Source organism: Triturus cristatus, chromosome 7 (assembly GCF_964204655.1).
Source record: "Triturus cristatus chromosome 7, aTriCri1.1, whole genome shotgun sequence".
Taxonomy (NCBI): domain Eukaryota; kingdom Metazoa; phylum Chordata; class Amphibia; order Caudata; family Salamandridae; genus Triturus; species Triturus cristatus.
The window spans coordinates 357,454,370-357,469,312 of record NC_140590.1 but is presented as its reverse complement, the minus strand read 5'-3'; the positions used below and the strand labels follow the sequence as shown (position 1 = coordinate 357,469,312).

At 41.9% G+C, this 14,943-nt stretch overlaps 1 protein-coding gene across 3 annotated transcripts in view; it reads left to right on the top strand.

Annotated features, from left to right (window-relative positions):
* The window catches only part of LOC146809665 (sulfotransferase 2B1-like), a 641,816-nt gene that overhangs the window by 265,446 nt on the left and 361,427 nt on the right, over positions 1-14,943 (top strand). The gene's annotated exons all lie outside the window — the stretch shown is intronic.

Here is a 14,943-nt window from a genome sequence, read left to right as displayed (position 1 = left end):
AGTTTTGGTTGTATGTTTAATTAAATGTTTACTGAAGGCAATTCATTGTTTTATGATCTCTCTGTTTGTCATGAATTCTAAGGTAGCAATTATATTTTTTCCCCCAGACAAGGAAGCCTACACCTGTATATTTTTCTCTATTTTAATTAGGCCTGGGCTAAAATTTTGTTCCGTTAGCGGAAATTGCGATAATTTGACATTTTCGCGTTCCGCGGAAAGCGCGAAAATGTCAAAACTTCCGCATTCTGCAGCTTGGCGATAATTTGTTTCTTGCTCGCGCTGTAAAATAATACATTCTAGCGCGCGCGCGATCGCCTTACCTGAATCCCTGCGTTCGCCGACAAGTTTTCTTGATCCGGTCGCGTTCTCCATGAGATGTTGTATTGTTTTTAGCCATTTGCACTGTCTCGCGACAGTTCGCACCCGCAGTGACGTCATGCGTCACACAATCACGTCTTTCTTCTCGCGATCATGCACCACGAGACAACTGAAAACAAGATGGCCGCGCCCGCGAGCATCCACATGGGTAAGTTGGCGAGCCGCAACCGTGCAGAAAATCTCGCGAACATGCGGGGAAAAAACTTCTGCATCTTCGCGATATTTACGCGTGTTTGCGATCATTTTTAACATTTTCGCGATAATTTGCGAAAGTGGATTTCGCAAATTCCGCTCACCCCTAATTTTAATGTATTTGGTATAGCATCCGTGGTATTGATTTCATATAGTTTTACTTCTGATAACCTAACTGAATATGATTGTACTGGTTGTATTGATTCCTTTCTCAATTTAATTCATTGATACAATGGCTTTTGTTCTAATTTCATCTTTGTCTTTTATTCTGTATGTATTTTTTCTTTTTGTTGCTTTTAGCAGAAATACAAATTATCATTATTATCATTATTATTAAGTCAGGCTGGCATAAGTACAATCAGGCCATGCCAAAAGAACTGCCCTGACCGGTCAGTGTGGGGGCCGCATTTTTGCCTGCCTGTGTGGCCTGTTGGATGGTTTGCTGGGGTCTTTACTTTAGGTTTCCCAGATTAAAAAGCAAATAATGCCTGCAGCAAGCTCAAAAAATGTTATCCACACTTCACAAACGCCTTATACAGCATGTCTGTCCAAGTTCAAAACTGTCTCCATTTGCAACCAGTGGGTTCTTTTTTCACTTATCTAATTCGCTAATGGGGTGCACTTTTATTTTCAAACCCAGGCCTATTTACTGTATCTATCCAACCCTGTGCCAGTGCGACAATGTGTTTTTCATTCCTTTTTTAAATGTTGCTTTCCTGTATAAAACTTAATTTTTGTGAGGATCTGGAAGCTCCCCAGAGACTGCTACACTGAAATAACACCCTTACTCACACACAGGTCCATAAGGTGAGAACTATTGGCTATGCCACACACAACACCACACAATTTCACACCAAACAATAATTACACTTCACATAATACCACTCGATGTAACATGATTTAACTCCATATAATTACACTCTTCTCAATACCACATAAATGCACGCCAGATAAAACCACTCTATGCCACATAGCAACAATCCATATAAATACACTCCACACCATGACACATAATTCCAGTCAGTATAATTTCACTCAACACCACACAGTTCCATCCCACACAGTTCAACTCCACGCACTTCCATTCCACCCCACATAATTGAACACCACACCACATAATTCAACTCAACAACACAATTGCACAGCTCGCCACATACATCCAAACCACAACACAGAATTTCACATCATGCCACAAAATTCAACAGCACTCCACATAATTCAATAATTAAACTTCACTACCTACCACTCGACAACACAGAAAACCATTTCACATAATTACACTCCATGACGTTCAATCCCACTCCACATATTTCCAGTACACTCGATGCCACATAATTACTGTTCACATAATTCAACTGCACACCATGTCACATAATTCGACTACACAAATCCCCTCTTCCCCACATAATTCCATTCCATAAAATTCTACTTCCCTTACCCTGACCACAGAGCAACCCCCAAACAATTTATATTCTGGCTTTAAATCCTTTTTCTTAATTAATTTTGGTATTTAGCTATAGTAGTATAAGACTACTGGGCATTACATTAGTTTTAATAACTATTTGTGCTCATAAAGCAAGATTAAGGTTAGCACGTCTATCACAGACATAGAATGACTGCTTTGGTGTAGTGCTCTTCTTGACAGGTCAAACTAGGCCTATTCTTATGAAGGAAATGAGCCATCTTTGTCACTAGAGTGTGTATCCAGGAGCGGGGACATTACAGATGTGATGGGTGACATGCTGGTATCCAAACTCTGATGTCCTGCAACCTAGCCACTTAAACCAATAACCACTCCCATTACTTGCCCAGCATATTTGAGGGGGTGCGTTTCCTGTCCTGAGTCTTCTGATCCCTGAGGTTCTCTTGACAGACGCTGCAACTCTTCTGTCCTGAGTCACATTGTTCTTTGAGTACTCAGGGGCATATTTACAATGCCCCTGCACCACCTTTTTTCTTGATGCTCCGGTGGCGCAGATTGCTGAGCCATATCAACAAGGTCACACAAAGCCACCCTGCGTGGCTTTTCAGGGCCTTGTTAATATGGCCCCTCTTCACCCATTTCTCTTCGTGAAAAGGGTGTTCCGTGGGTGTTGCTGTGGGTGTTCCCATTCAAAACCAATGGATTCTGATGCATACCCAGCTTTAAGAGGTTTCGTAAACCTGGGAGTGCATCAGATTCTCATGCCTTCCATGGGGAGGCATTAAAGTGGTGCAACGAGGGGAAACACCTTTATTTCTCCTCATTCTTTGCTCTTTTTGGGTGTGCTGCAGAATGCAGCACACATAGAAGAAGGAAAACACTATCAATGATTGTTTTTGTGCATGAAGGTGTCCCTTCCTGCACAAAAACAATCATCCCTGCAACAAAGCAATTATCTGCAGGGAAGGGTCTGTGGCACACCAACTGGTGGTAGCTGGGGCGTCAGAGTTAGAGGGTGGTGTGTGATCTGGCATCTAGGTTAAGGGATGGGCCTTCTAACTCAATGCCTTACACAGTTTGTACGCTTTCATGCTAGATCGTTCACCAGCCATTTTTGTCTTTGTATTTACCAGTTCCCTAAGTATTCCACTAGAGAAACTTCTAATTTCCCCTTCCTAATCGTATTGACTTTCCACTCCTGTTCTTCCGTTAGTCACCACTCTGCTGTGAAATGTCTTCTTCCTAGCTTCCTGTCCTTCCTTTCACTGATGGCCCTAGGTTCAATATGCCGTGTCAAATGAATGTCAGTGTGTATGAATGCTATGGTGGGATCTAATTACACTGCATGTGTTTTAGTGCAACTGTTCCTACTAACCTATGGTAACCATATTGATTGATAGTGCTACACAAATACTTTATAATGGCATGTTATACTGTTTTGCTACTATAAGATCCCTATGTACCAGAACCAAGCTGCCTCTCTATCTCTCAAATACCTTACACCTTTCCCTGGAACTACCTTTAATGCTAGCTTACACCCTGTTGTAGGAGTAGAGGTGCAGGCCAGGGAGTGGGGCAGAGTATCAGCAATCTCAATTCCAATTCAATACCAGAGATCCAGAGAGCTTAGGCAAGTTGAATGTGATGGTTTATTATGCATGATTAATAAAAACCTTTGCATATACAGTCAAACAATTATTATTAATAAAAACATACATTTAAAATAACGTTAGAAGTATTAATTGTCAGCAGTAACTCCAAGCCCTTGGTGGCTTTAAAACAAACTAGGGTAAGATGCTCAGTTTTGTGAGATAAGGTGTAAAGTGCAGGTTCAGCATGCAGAAAGGGGATAAGGCTCTGTGGTGGTATGCCCCTTTAGGGATTCAAGACCTACCTAGTAAAGGCAGGTCTGCTTGATTCGCACTATTTACCCTTCAATGTTTTAAATGGGTTGAAGTGCCTCGGTTAGCCCCCAAATGTGCTGATGATGGAGGGTTAGTTAGTAAATGGAGAAAGGGCGAGAGAGCAAGTTAAAGTGCAGGATTAGACCTCCTAGAGTGCAACTTGATCAGCTGATTAGGTGATCTTAATCTGGGCGCTTGTTTTCTGCCCACTCCTGGAGGGGGTTTTGATGCACTTGCCCCAACCAGTTGTCCCGTTTCTGTTGCAAAAGACTAAAACATTAAATAACAATTTGAATGGAGATTTTGTCTATGTGGTCAATTTTTCAGGCAGTCTTTTCAATGAAAACGTATTTGCGGTGCCTTGGTCTCGAAATTCCACCCAGGTTTAAAAAGTGAGGGTTGTAAGGGGCTGATCATGGCCTCATCAATTGGCAGCTAAACGTGTTGGAAAGTGTGGCTTGAATGCACACCAGTTATAAGTTCAGGCTTTCAGCCTATTTGCACGAAGCATCCTGCAAAGGTGTTATTGATTGCTTGGTCTGGTCATGCCTACAGAGGACTTTTTCGGGGGTATTAAGATTCAAGGTTTGGAGTTTTTCTGATTGAGTGCCTTCTTTAGTTCCCCTTTGACCCCCTGGAGATATTTCACAGTCCGAGAAATGAGTTAAAGCTAAGTTGTGGCAGACCAGTATTTCTTGTCTGCAGGCATGTACCTCAAATTGGTTCCAAATTGGACGAAGCGAGCGTACGACAAAGGCTAAAGGATCATTTACAGAGGCACATACCATGAATTATGTCTTCATTTGGGTGGCCACACAGCCTGCAACTCCTTTAACTTCCCGTCTTAACTAGGGAGTAGCATGTGTGTTAAAAGGCAGAATCCAAAATTACTGTTTTTAGTATTGGGCTTTTATCCTGCTGTTAACAGTTTCTGCCAAATATTGCTGCTGCTTCAGAGACTTGTAGCTAATTAGGAGCATCCAGGTGTGTTATTCCAAAGCTGATTTCTCTTTTAAGGATGATACAATTTTAGATTTTTTTTTACAACTCTTTTAAAGTTTTTATAGCTTGGTGCTTCTGATCATACTTCTGCTAGAATGTAGTGTCTGGCCAGTGAATGGAATCTGTTTGTTAATCCCTGCCATATAAACCAAGCTCTAACCTGATCTGTGCTGGTGATGTGTAGCTAGGGAGATGAAACACTTGCCTATATATCCTCACAATGGCTGTATCCAAAATGTTTGAGTCTCTGCCTCGTAAGGCTTCACTGCCGTATGCCAAGGTTGCAACTACCTTGATCCTGGCAATGTCTAAGATGGGACTGTGAGAAGGGCCTTTTATATTTTTTAATAGGGTCCACTGCCCCATTGCCAGAGCTATCAATTTTCTTTTGATTTCCTCCTTCTTGCGATGGAAAGTACAGTTTCTGTCAAATAGCAGGCCAAGGTATTTACATAAACAAGTTTTATCAATCTTAACTAAGTCAAGAAACCATTTTTAGCCTTTCGTGTAACTCTTCTCCTATTTGTCATGATTTTTGTCTTCTTCATGTTTATCTTCAGGCCATTCGTGCTTGAATATTTTTGAGTAGCATTTAGAAGACGCTGTAGGCCAACCATCGTCCAAGTGATCAGCGTACAGGTTAGATGAAAGTATAGAGCCACGCTTTGGAGCATGAGAATCAACGAGGTTCAGAGCTTAGGGTAGTCTGCCAAAAACATGTTGAAAAGTGTTCAAGCCAGGATACAATCCTGTTTAAGCCTGAGTGGTGAATATTGTCCTTGATAAGTTTGCTCCATTGCCCAGTTTAATTCTTACCCATGAGTTTGTATACTGATTTTCTATTACTCTTAAAAGTACCAGTGTCATTTGGTAAATTTCATCCAGAGCCTACTTTAATTTAAATAGTCAAAGATGGCTTTGTAGTCGATGTAACCCAGATAAAGAGGAAGGGTGGAGGCTTTTGAGGAGTCGATCAATAGAGACAGGGCCATGATATTTGTTGGTGTCCCTGTTCTTTTTGAGAACCCAGTTTGATTAATTGATATTATTAAGTTAGTGGTTGCCTAAATCAGCAGGTGCTCCAGTAGAATGCCAGCATAGTATTTTGCCTCATTGTCTATGAGGGCTATTAGTCGGTAATTCTCTGTGGCTTCTCTAGCACCTACCCTTAAATATTGGTGATATGTTGGACTCGTTCCAGGATGATGGTATTGTGGCACGTGCTAGAAACTGATTAAACAGTGGGGTCAAATGCTCTCCTCTTTTAGGTAGGCCAGTTTTGAAGATGACCTGTGGAATTCCGTTTGGGCTTGGGGCTCCTGTGATTCGACCCTTCATTATCTGGCGTTGTATAGCAGTGGCGTCGGCTCATGGAGCACTAAGGGCAAGGGCTATTGGGAAGCAATTTTCCTATGGTGAGATGCCCCCTACTACTGTCAGTGTAGCCAATGCACTTGATTGAGCATTAAAGTGAGCATTCAGGAAGAAAGCCCAAGATTCCACTGAGAGATTTGAGTCCAGGCGATGCTTTAGCGGGCTGCTTAAAGCATTCACCGTTCTACAAAATGCATTGGAGTTATGGTGCTTAATGTCCCTGCTTAATTTGGCCCAGAAGGCTTCTGTGTTTTATTTCTTTACTCTCCATATCACCTGTTTTAAGTCCTTTTTAGCATGCTTCAGATCCTCTATAGGAGTTGCGTTGCTTGGGAATTTCTGCACAGCCCGTAGAGCCTTATTAACTTTGTGTTTATGGGGCACATGCATGAAGCCTTTTTCCTTTTTCCATTCGCAAACAGGCCTCGGCCTGTTTGCGAATGGAAAAAGGCGTTTTTCAATGCATGTAGGTTTTGTTGTTCGCAATTTAGGTAATCAGAATTTTTTGCGATTACCTAAATTGCAAATGCATTTAGGGAATCGCAATTTGCGATTCCCTAATTCCGTTGCATGTAGCCTTCCCTAAATGCAAACTGTGCATTTAGGAAACGTGTGCTTTGAAAAATGCACAAAAAATATTTTTTCTAAGTTCCATGTAGAGCATGTGTGTGCTTTACATGTGCACACCTACCTTTTTTTGTGGGCTGCTTCAGGGGTCCTTAGGCTCCCGGGCACCCTTGGATTTGCTTAAGCTATTTGCAATTACCAGTCGGTAATCGCAATTAGCGAATGCAGTGCCATTAATTCCTATGGGCCATTAGGCCATTAGGCCCATAGGAATGAATGGAGTCAGATTAGCTAATAACGAATTGCAATTTCCGAAACACTATTAGCTAAAGTTAAGGAATCGCAAATGTTTTGGCGGTTCCTACATGTATAGGCGTTTGCAATTATCAAAAAGCGATTCCTTAATAATCATTATTTGGTAATCGCAAATTGGAACTTTGATGTATGTGCCCCTTAGTTCTTTCATTGCTCCACTCTTGTGACAATTGTGGCTGTGATCTTCGTGAGCTGCTGGGGGAGTATTGTTGGTTTCACTCTTGAGGAACTTTGTTAGGCAAAGTTTGTCTGTGAAAGCTTCCCTGTTATCCTTTCCAGAGTTGCCATTTTCCCTGTTCTTTTGTAGGTGATGTTCTGTGTTGTGAGCCAGTAGTTCAATTGTTGTTATGGACCACTTTACTCTTTATAAATGCATCGAATGTAATGAGCCTTCTCTCTCAAAACAAAGGCCAGTTCTAACTCCGGAGGCAGGTGGTCACTCTCAGATCTTGCAGCCATTTTAAAAGAGCTGACATTTCTTAACAGGGACAGGGAGGCTAATCTATTAAGGAGTTCCATTAGAAGAATGACTGCACAGGAGGAATATCATCTATTAAACACACATTGAGGAATACTCAGTCTCTGATTTTCTAGTTTGCCGAGAAAGTTGAGTTCTTTTGCGTCCTTTCTCCCAAGATCTATTGATGCCTGTATTGGCATTCTGTCGTATCCTGTATATAAATTTATCCTGTTGCTTTCTACCCAACTGCTAAGTCAGTGTGAATGTGCTGCATGGAATGTTGGTGTGGTGATGATGAATGTTTTGGTACCTGTGATGTAAAGTTTGACAGTTGGAGTATGGGCTGAGCCGTAGGCAGGCTGCTCCTGGTGGGGCTGCTCTACATGAAATTCCAACCTGTAACTAAGACAAAATAAACCTTCTTGAACTATACCTCGGCTACTGGATCTTCATCACTACATATTTTTGGCGACGATCTGAAGACTAACCTATGTGTTCAACTGGTTTTACTGAAGCTTCAACTAAAAGAGGATAAACTAAAGAAACATCCAGAATCTAAGATACATTTCCTGAGACTGAAGTACCATACCGAGAAGCCCCACCAGTGTCCTTACATTTTCCATGGGGTCACTTGGAGGTGCTGCAGGGACTTCTAGGCAGCAATGCGAGCTGCCCAAGTACGCCCTCCAGCACGCACCCACCTGGAGCCACTCGGCAGGCGTCATATCTGCATGCTGCCATTTTTGAGTTTAGACAGCAGCAAATCCTAAGGATCTCCTTAAGCAATGTGTTCCGTAGGTTGAGTGGCATCTTAGCCCCGGATTGGATTGGCCTCTCAGTGCGTTACGGGACTGCAACTTGGTGACACACAGGAGGATACTATGTGTAGTGATTCCATAGCATTCCTGCATCTTCTAAGGTACTGCGATTATGGCTGTTAGACAGAAACATATTTGCATATTCTTTTTCTATGAAACTGTGACATGTAAGTCCTGCAATAGGCTCAGTGTGTGCTGTGTCAGGCTCGTGCCTATGTTCATCTTGCCACAACATTCTACGTTTGTCAAGTTACAAGGAGCACATATCCTGTGTTTGCAGCTAAAACGTTTTTCTGCCTTTTAGCTTAGCATACTATTTGTTCTGGTTTCTATTTTTCAAAGTTGTTTCCCAGCACTGTTTTGGAATGACTTATATGGATATGTTTTCTATTACAGTGTGTTATGATCATGGTGTATTTTTTCATTGTGTATGAGTGCTGCCCTCATTTTTTTTACTTTTTGTTTCATGAATATACAGCTTTACATGTTATCTGAATCTAGTGAGGTGATCACATGTATCTAGCCTATTTTTAAATGTTGCTATGCGTTATGAATGTCATCTGCCTAAGAGTTCTCTCCAATATTTATTCACTGTTGCGTTTGCTCTCAGTTTCTGGCTGGCTTAACCCCTTCGCTGCTAGGTCTCTCCCCCGTGCTAAGCCTTTATTGGCTATTTTGGGGTAGTTTGCACTTGGGCCCCTGTAATTTTTTGACCACATAAGGTATCCACGCCAAATTTACGTCCTTTTCTTCCAACATCAAGGGAAATCTAAAGGTATACAGGGTTTGTGGATTCCCCTAGAGGGGACCCAAAAAGTTGCCAAAATACAGCAGAATATTGTTATGCTTTTGGGAGAAATGGGAAAAAAAGTGCTGCAAATGAAAACATCTGTTTTTCCCTGTAAGTTGTATCAACAAAGAGTTTGTGGGGCTGAAATCACAATTGTCCCAGCTTTCAGGGACTGACAGACTTTTGACAGGAAAGCAACTTTTTTTTACACAGTTTTGGCATTTTAGTGGGACATAGCCTTTTAATGCTGTTTTTGTGCTTTCAACCTCTTTCCAGTTAATGGTAGAAATGGGTAAGAAAGCAATAATGGATCCTGGAAAGCTATACATTTTAGAAAAGTATACAAAATTCTACATTTGGCAAGGGGTCATTTGTGTAGATCCTTCAAGGTTTCTTTATAGAAACATACAGTTGAAATAGGAAAAATTGACTACGATTTGAAATAAAACAGCCATTTGTGCCAATGTTTTTACCTGTAACTTCTTCTAATTATGACAGATATTTGAAAGCAATATACAGTTAAATCCACTGGACCTTTCTGGGTGTGGGTATATATAGGAATTGTAGGTTCACCAAGAACCCGACGAACCCAGAGGGGAAACGACCTTTACATCACGGTGATTACACCACGATGCCATTACAACGTGGTCGTTACAACGACCGCGCTGTTACCACGCAATCTCATTGCTACGCAAGTCATTATATCGACTTGCAGTAGATGGAGTGCTAACATTAGAAGTAGTATAGTTTACTATACCAACACCTTCCCTACTGTTGAGTAGGCTGGAGTTCGAATAGTAAATTATAAATTTCTAATGTCAGCTCGCCATCTACTGCTAGTCGATGGAATGACTTGAGTAGTAATGGCATTGCGTGTTAACAACGTGGTCGTTTTAACAACCGCGTTGTAATGCCACGCGATGTAATGACTCATGTAGTAACAAGTTATATTCACCCAGAGCCAATAACTGAGCAGCGTCTTGCAAAGGTTTTTTTATTATGTACCCGGTATATAGCAATTAATTTGGCAAAAACATATATAGTGAAATATCGGGATGAAAGACACCTATGTATTTCTGAAATTGGAACAAAATATAGAGTTTAGAAACAGTAGCTATTTGCACATTTCCGAGACTGTGAGTCCCCATACTAGTATGAGAATTATAGGAAATTTTTACACATTGTTTTTCATTTGGAAGGCAGAAATGAATCAATAGGGAATAACAGTTGCTCTACAATTCTGTGTTACTCTAAGTCTCTCGATAGAAATGGTACCTCACTTGTGTGGGTAGGCCTAGTGCCCGTTACAGGAAACGGCTCAAAACTCAACGTGGACACACTTCATTTTTACAGTGAAAACTGACCCTTTTTTTGCAAAGTGCCTAGCTGTATATTTTGAACCCTAGATCTGCCAGCACATAGAAAAACCTAGCAAACCTTACATTGTTTTGAACTAGACACCCAGGGGAAACCAGGATGGGGTGACTTGTCTGGCTCTCTCCAGGTTCTGTTACCCAGAATCCCTTGCAAACCTCAAACTTTGTAAAAAAAATATATATATATATATTTCCTCACATTTCTGTGGTGGAAAGTTCTGGAATCTGCGTGGATCCACAAAAGTCCACCCACCCCGCATTCCCCGAAGTCATCTGAGAAAAATGGTACCTCACTTGTGTGGGTAGGCCTAGTGGCCGTGACAGGAAACGGCCCAAAACGCAACGTGGACACACCACATTTTCACAGTGAAAAACGGACCATGTTTTTGCAAAGTGCCTAGCTGTAGATTTTGAACCGTAGCTCTGCCGGCACCTAGGAAAACCTAGAAACCCTATACATTTTCAAAAACTAGACACCCAGGGGAATACAAGATGGAGTGACTTGTCTGGCTCTCACCAGGTTCTGTTACCCAGAATCCCTTGCAAACTTTGTAAAAAAACAAACACATTTTCCTCACATTTCTGTGGTGGAAAGTTCTGGAATCTGCATGGATCCACAAAATTCCACACACCTCGCATTTCCCAAAGTCTCCTGAGCAAAATGGTACCTCTGGTCACAAACATCCATGCCCCTTGTGGCAGGCATCATGCGGTGCCCGGCTAACGGTGCAGGGATGCTTAAAAACATGCCTTTTTTTGCATTGGGGCTTGTGCTGTGGCCTTTTTCCGGGCCGCAGCACAAGCCTCAATGCAAACAGGCATTTTTGCGACTGCCTTTAATAGAGAAAAGATACCCCCTAATGTAATTTCAGGTCCTAGAGGAGGGGGAAAAAGCAGAACAAAGCATATACAGAACCTCTATCTGACCTATATTTCTTTCCTATCTCCTACTAAATATGCTGGGCCCCTTATTTTTCAAAATAGAACAATTGTTCTGGAGAAATCTTGAATTAAATACATCCATTTTATAAAAATAACATGATTTTTATTTTTAGTTTTTTTACTCATTTTCTAAGTACATACAAACATGTTTTAATCAATTGTTCATAATAAAGTTTCAAGAATCAATAGATAAACTTGATATGTCTAAAAGAAAAATGCAAGATTTTACATTGTTCTTATGAATAAATCATACCCCTATATACTCAACCATTAAAAACAACATATTCACTCCATAACATACCAATCATTCATCCTATCACCCACAAGTGTATAGTTAAAATTCTAGCTCATGTAGCACATGAAAAGGAACCGTACATGAAATATTGCAACAAACAATTTTATATTGAAAACGTGTTGAAAATTTCCAACGTTATCAAATTCATACAAACACTATTTCTCTTCTTTGTTGTCTGTTCTAGAAGTTTTGGTTTGCTTTATTTTACTTTGGATTTTTTTCAATCAAACGGTTCCTTAATGTCAATGGTCGACATACGTTTTGGTGGAGAGGGAAACATTTAAACCACCTTCTTCAGGACCAGAAATTATACAGAGATAATGTAGAGTAGGGCGGTAAATTATCTATAAACATGAGAAAAAATTGAATTTATTGTATATAAAAAGTTTGCAAGATAATTATCTGCGCTTTATGGGGCCAGAACATGCATGAGTCATGTTTAAATTAATTCAAAGGGAATATGTTTTACTAATAAATCATGCTCATAGGGTATTCAAAGTGCTATTTACAATGCATCTCTTGTCATGCAAAAGTGCTGAAGATTAGTAAAAAGACAGATGCTTTCTTCGACAAGGAATCATTAATAACGTGAAGAAGGTGAACCATTAGTGTAATGGTTTTGTGAAAGATGTTTATAGTATATTGTTTTTATATATACAGAGAGAAAGTGTATTATGCCATCATTATAGTGTGATATTTTATAACCACTAGTATCCACCACCTGCTAGATCTGTGTGTCATATTCACCAAATTAACCAAAGCCTGTGTGAAACTATCATGGTAGGTGATTTTAATAAAAGAATGTTGTATTTTTATTCAAACCTGGTAGTCGTTGTAGTTATTCTATGCGTAGTTTAGTTCAAAGCGTGGACCATTGTTTTAAACATCATGAATACTTCTTCATTTCATATCCATATATGGATAAACATGAGACGATATAGCCGCTTAGTTCTAAAGGTAAAGCAGACATGGAAATAGCAACCTTAGGTTGTTATCTCTACCTATTTCTTATGTGCTCAAATACATGTCGAGTTATATCTTATTTATAATGTTCTTACCATGGGCGCACTGCCCTCGGGCATGCTTTCAATTGGCATGAGGTATCCAGTAGGTTTTGTTCAAGTTATTGAGGAATAGGCCTCTCAATACTATAAAGTGCCTCTGATTTCCTAAAACAAAAAGAGAAAAGGCTGACTATATGCCTGAATTCAAAAATGTTACATAAGGAAATTTATAAACCCGATTTGTGTGCTGCTAAATAAAGCTGGAAGGTAAGTGTACGAGAAAATTACTGACATAGCCTGCATAAAAGACTGTCCTTTATGTCTCATATAGACTCGTAGTGTGCTGGGCTTTACATCTGCACTTCTTAATATATGAAAGCCTCTGTACGAATTATGGCTTAAAAGTCAGAATAATTAAATCTATTTTCTACAAGGGAATAATTTTTTCTATAATTACACTCACCGATGTTCTTCGGTAAGGCGATATCCAAACAATCCGTGAGATTAGGACCGGCAGAGTGCCCCAGTTTTCAAACGCGTCTGCTACGAGCCTTGTTTTAACAAGCATTTGCAATGCAATAGGTCTCGCATTTACGCGGGTTTAAGCTATTGGCATTGTATATGACAATGCCTTTTATTTATGTTTTGAAAACCAAAACATAAATAAAGGGCATTGTCATGTACAATGCCAATAGCTCAAACTGCATAAATGCGAGACAGATTGCATTGCAAATGCTTGTTCCACCCATGGCACTTCCCTTGGCATCTCAGAAGACACGAGGGCAGCCGGCACTCCCAGAAAGCCAAGCAAGGCGCTCTGTCCATGTCCAAAGTTTCAAGTTTATGCTCGATTGTTAGTGCATCTCACTCGTGTGCAAAGTAAGCAGCGATGAGGGAGGGGCGTGGGTGACGGGTCAAGCTGCGAAACAGGAGGAGGTTGGGCGACGGCATGCAACACGAGGGAGGGGGCCGTGGGATAGGAGCAAGCAGGGCGCCGCAGCCAAGGCTTGCTTTGTGGCTAAGTGATCATAATGCTCAGAGAAAATATAGGTTCACACAAGCAGCTTTCAGGCTCGACCTCGGTGGCGGCTGAGATGAACAGAACTTTTAATGTGAACACCACAGCGTTAGGCTTCCCCCCCGCTACCGTAACAACATAAGACTGTTGGGAGCTAGAAAAGCTAGACTGTTGGGAGCTAGAGGCGCTGGACTGTTGGGAGCTCGAGGCGCTGGATTGTTGGGAGCTAGAGGCGCTAGATTGTTGGGAGCTAGAGGCGCTAGACTGTTGGGAGCTAGAGGCGCAACACTGTTGGGAGCTAGAGGCGCAAGACTGTTGGGAGCTAGAGGCGCAAGACTGTTGGGAGCTAGAGGCGCCAGACTGTTGGGAGCTACAGGCGCTAGACTGTTGGGAGTTGCCGTTAGGCTGCTGGGGCGACTGTAGAGCTGTGGACGGCTGTGGAGATGGCTCCTGGGCAGGAAAGTGAGCATCGCTCCCTGATTGTTGGACTCTGGTGCATCCAGCATTTGAGCCATTGTCGGGGCCAGAGTGTGCAGGCTGGCATTGTAAAGAGCCTTGCGGCGTGTCCGTTCCCCTGGGAGACGACTTGGAGGAAAGCTTTTTTGCTGAGAACGGAGGGACGGCTGATGGGTCTTGAGACCCTGGTTTCCATGGCTTGCGGAAGGATGGGCAGCTTGTTTAAAATCGGAGAACACAGACAGGTGCCCCACTGGCTTGTTGAAGGGTCAGCCAGTTCAGCCGCTGATCGTGCGCGTTTGATCAAGGTATTCAAGTTGTCCAATTTGTTATCAATGTCCGGGATGAGAGTCGCCAGAGATCCCAAGGTGTCCACTTGGCCGTCTAGTTTGTCCGAATGGTATGATAGAGCAGCTGCCATGGCGTAAGGTGGGCCACACATCCGTTGCGTGTGAAGCGGCGTGTGCAGTTGGAGTAGGGGGCTTGGCGGGTGGCCATGCAATGGGGAGCCAGAGTAGATGTCAGAGCATGGGGTGCGCTGAGAGGGGCCATCAGGCCCTGGCTCTGGTGTAGATCAGAGAGATTCCGGTGAGGGCCGGTAGAGACGAGATTGGAGCGATGGGCCCCTC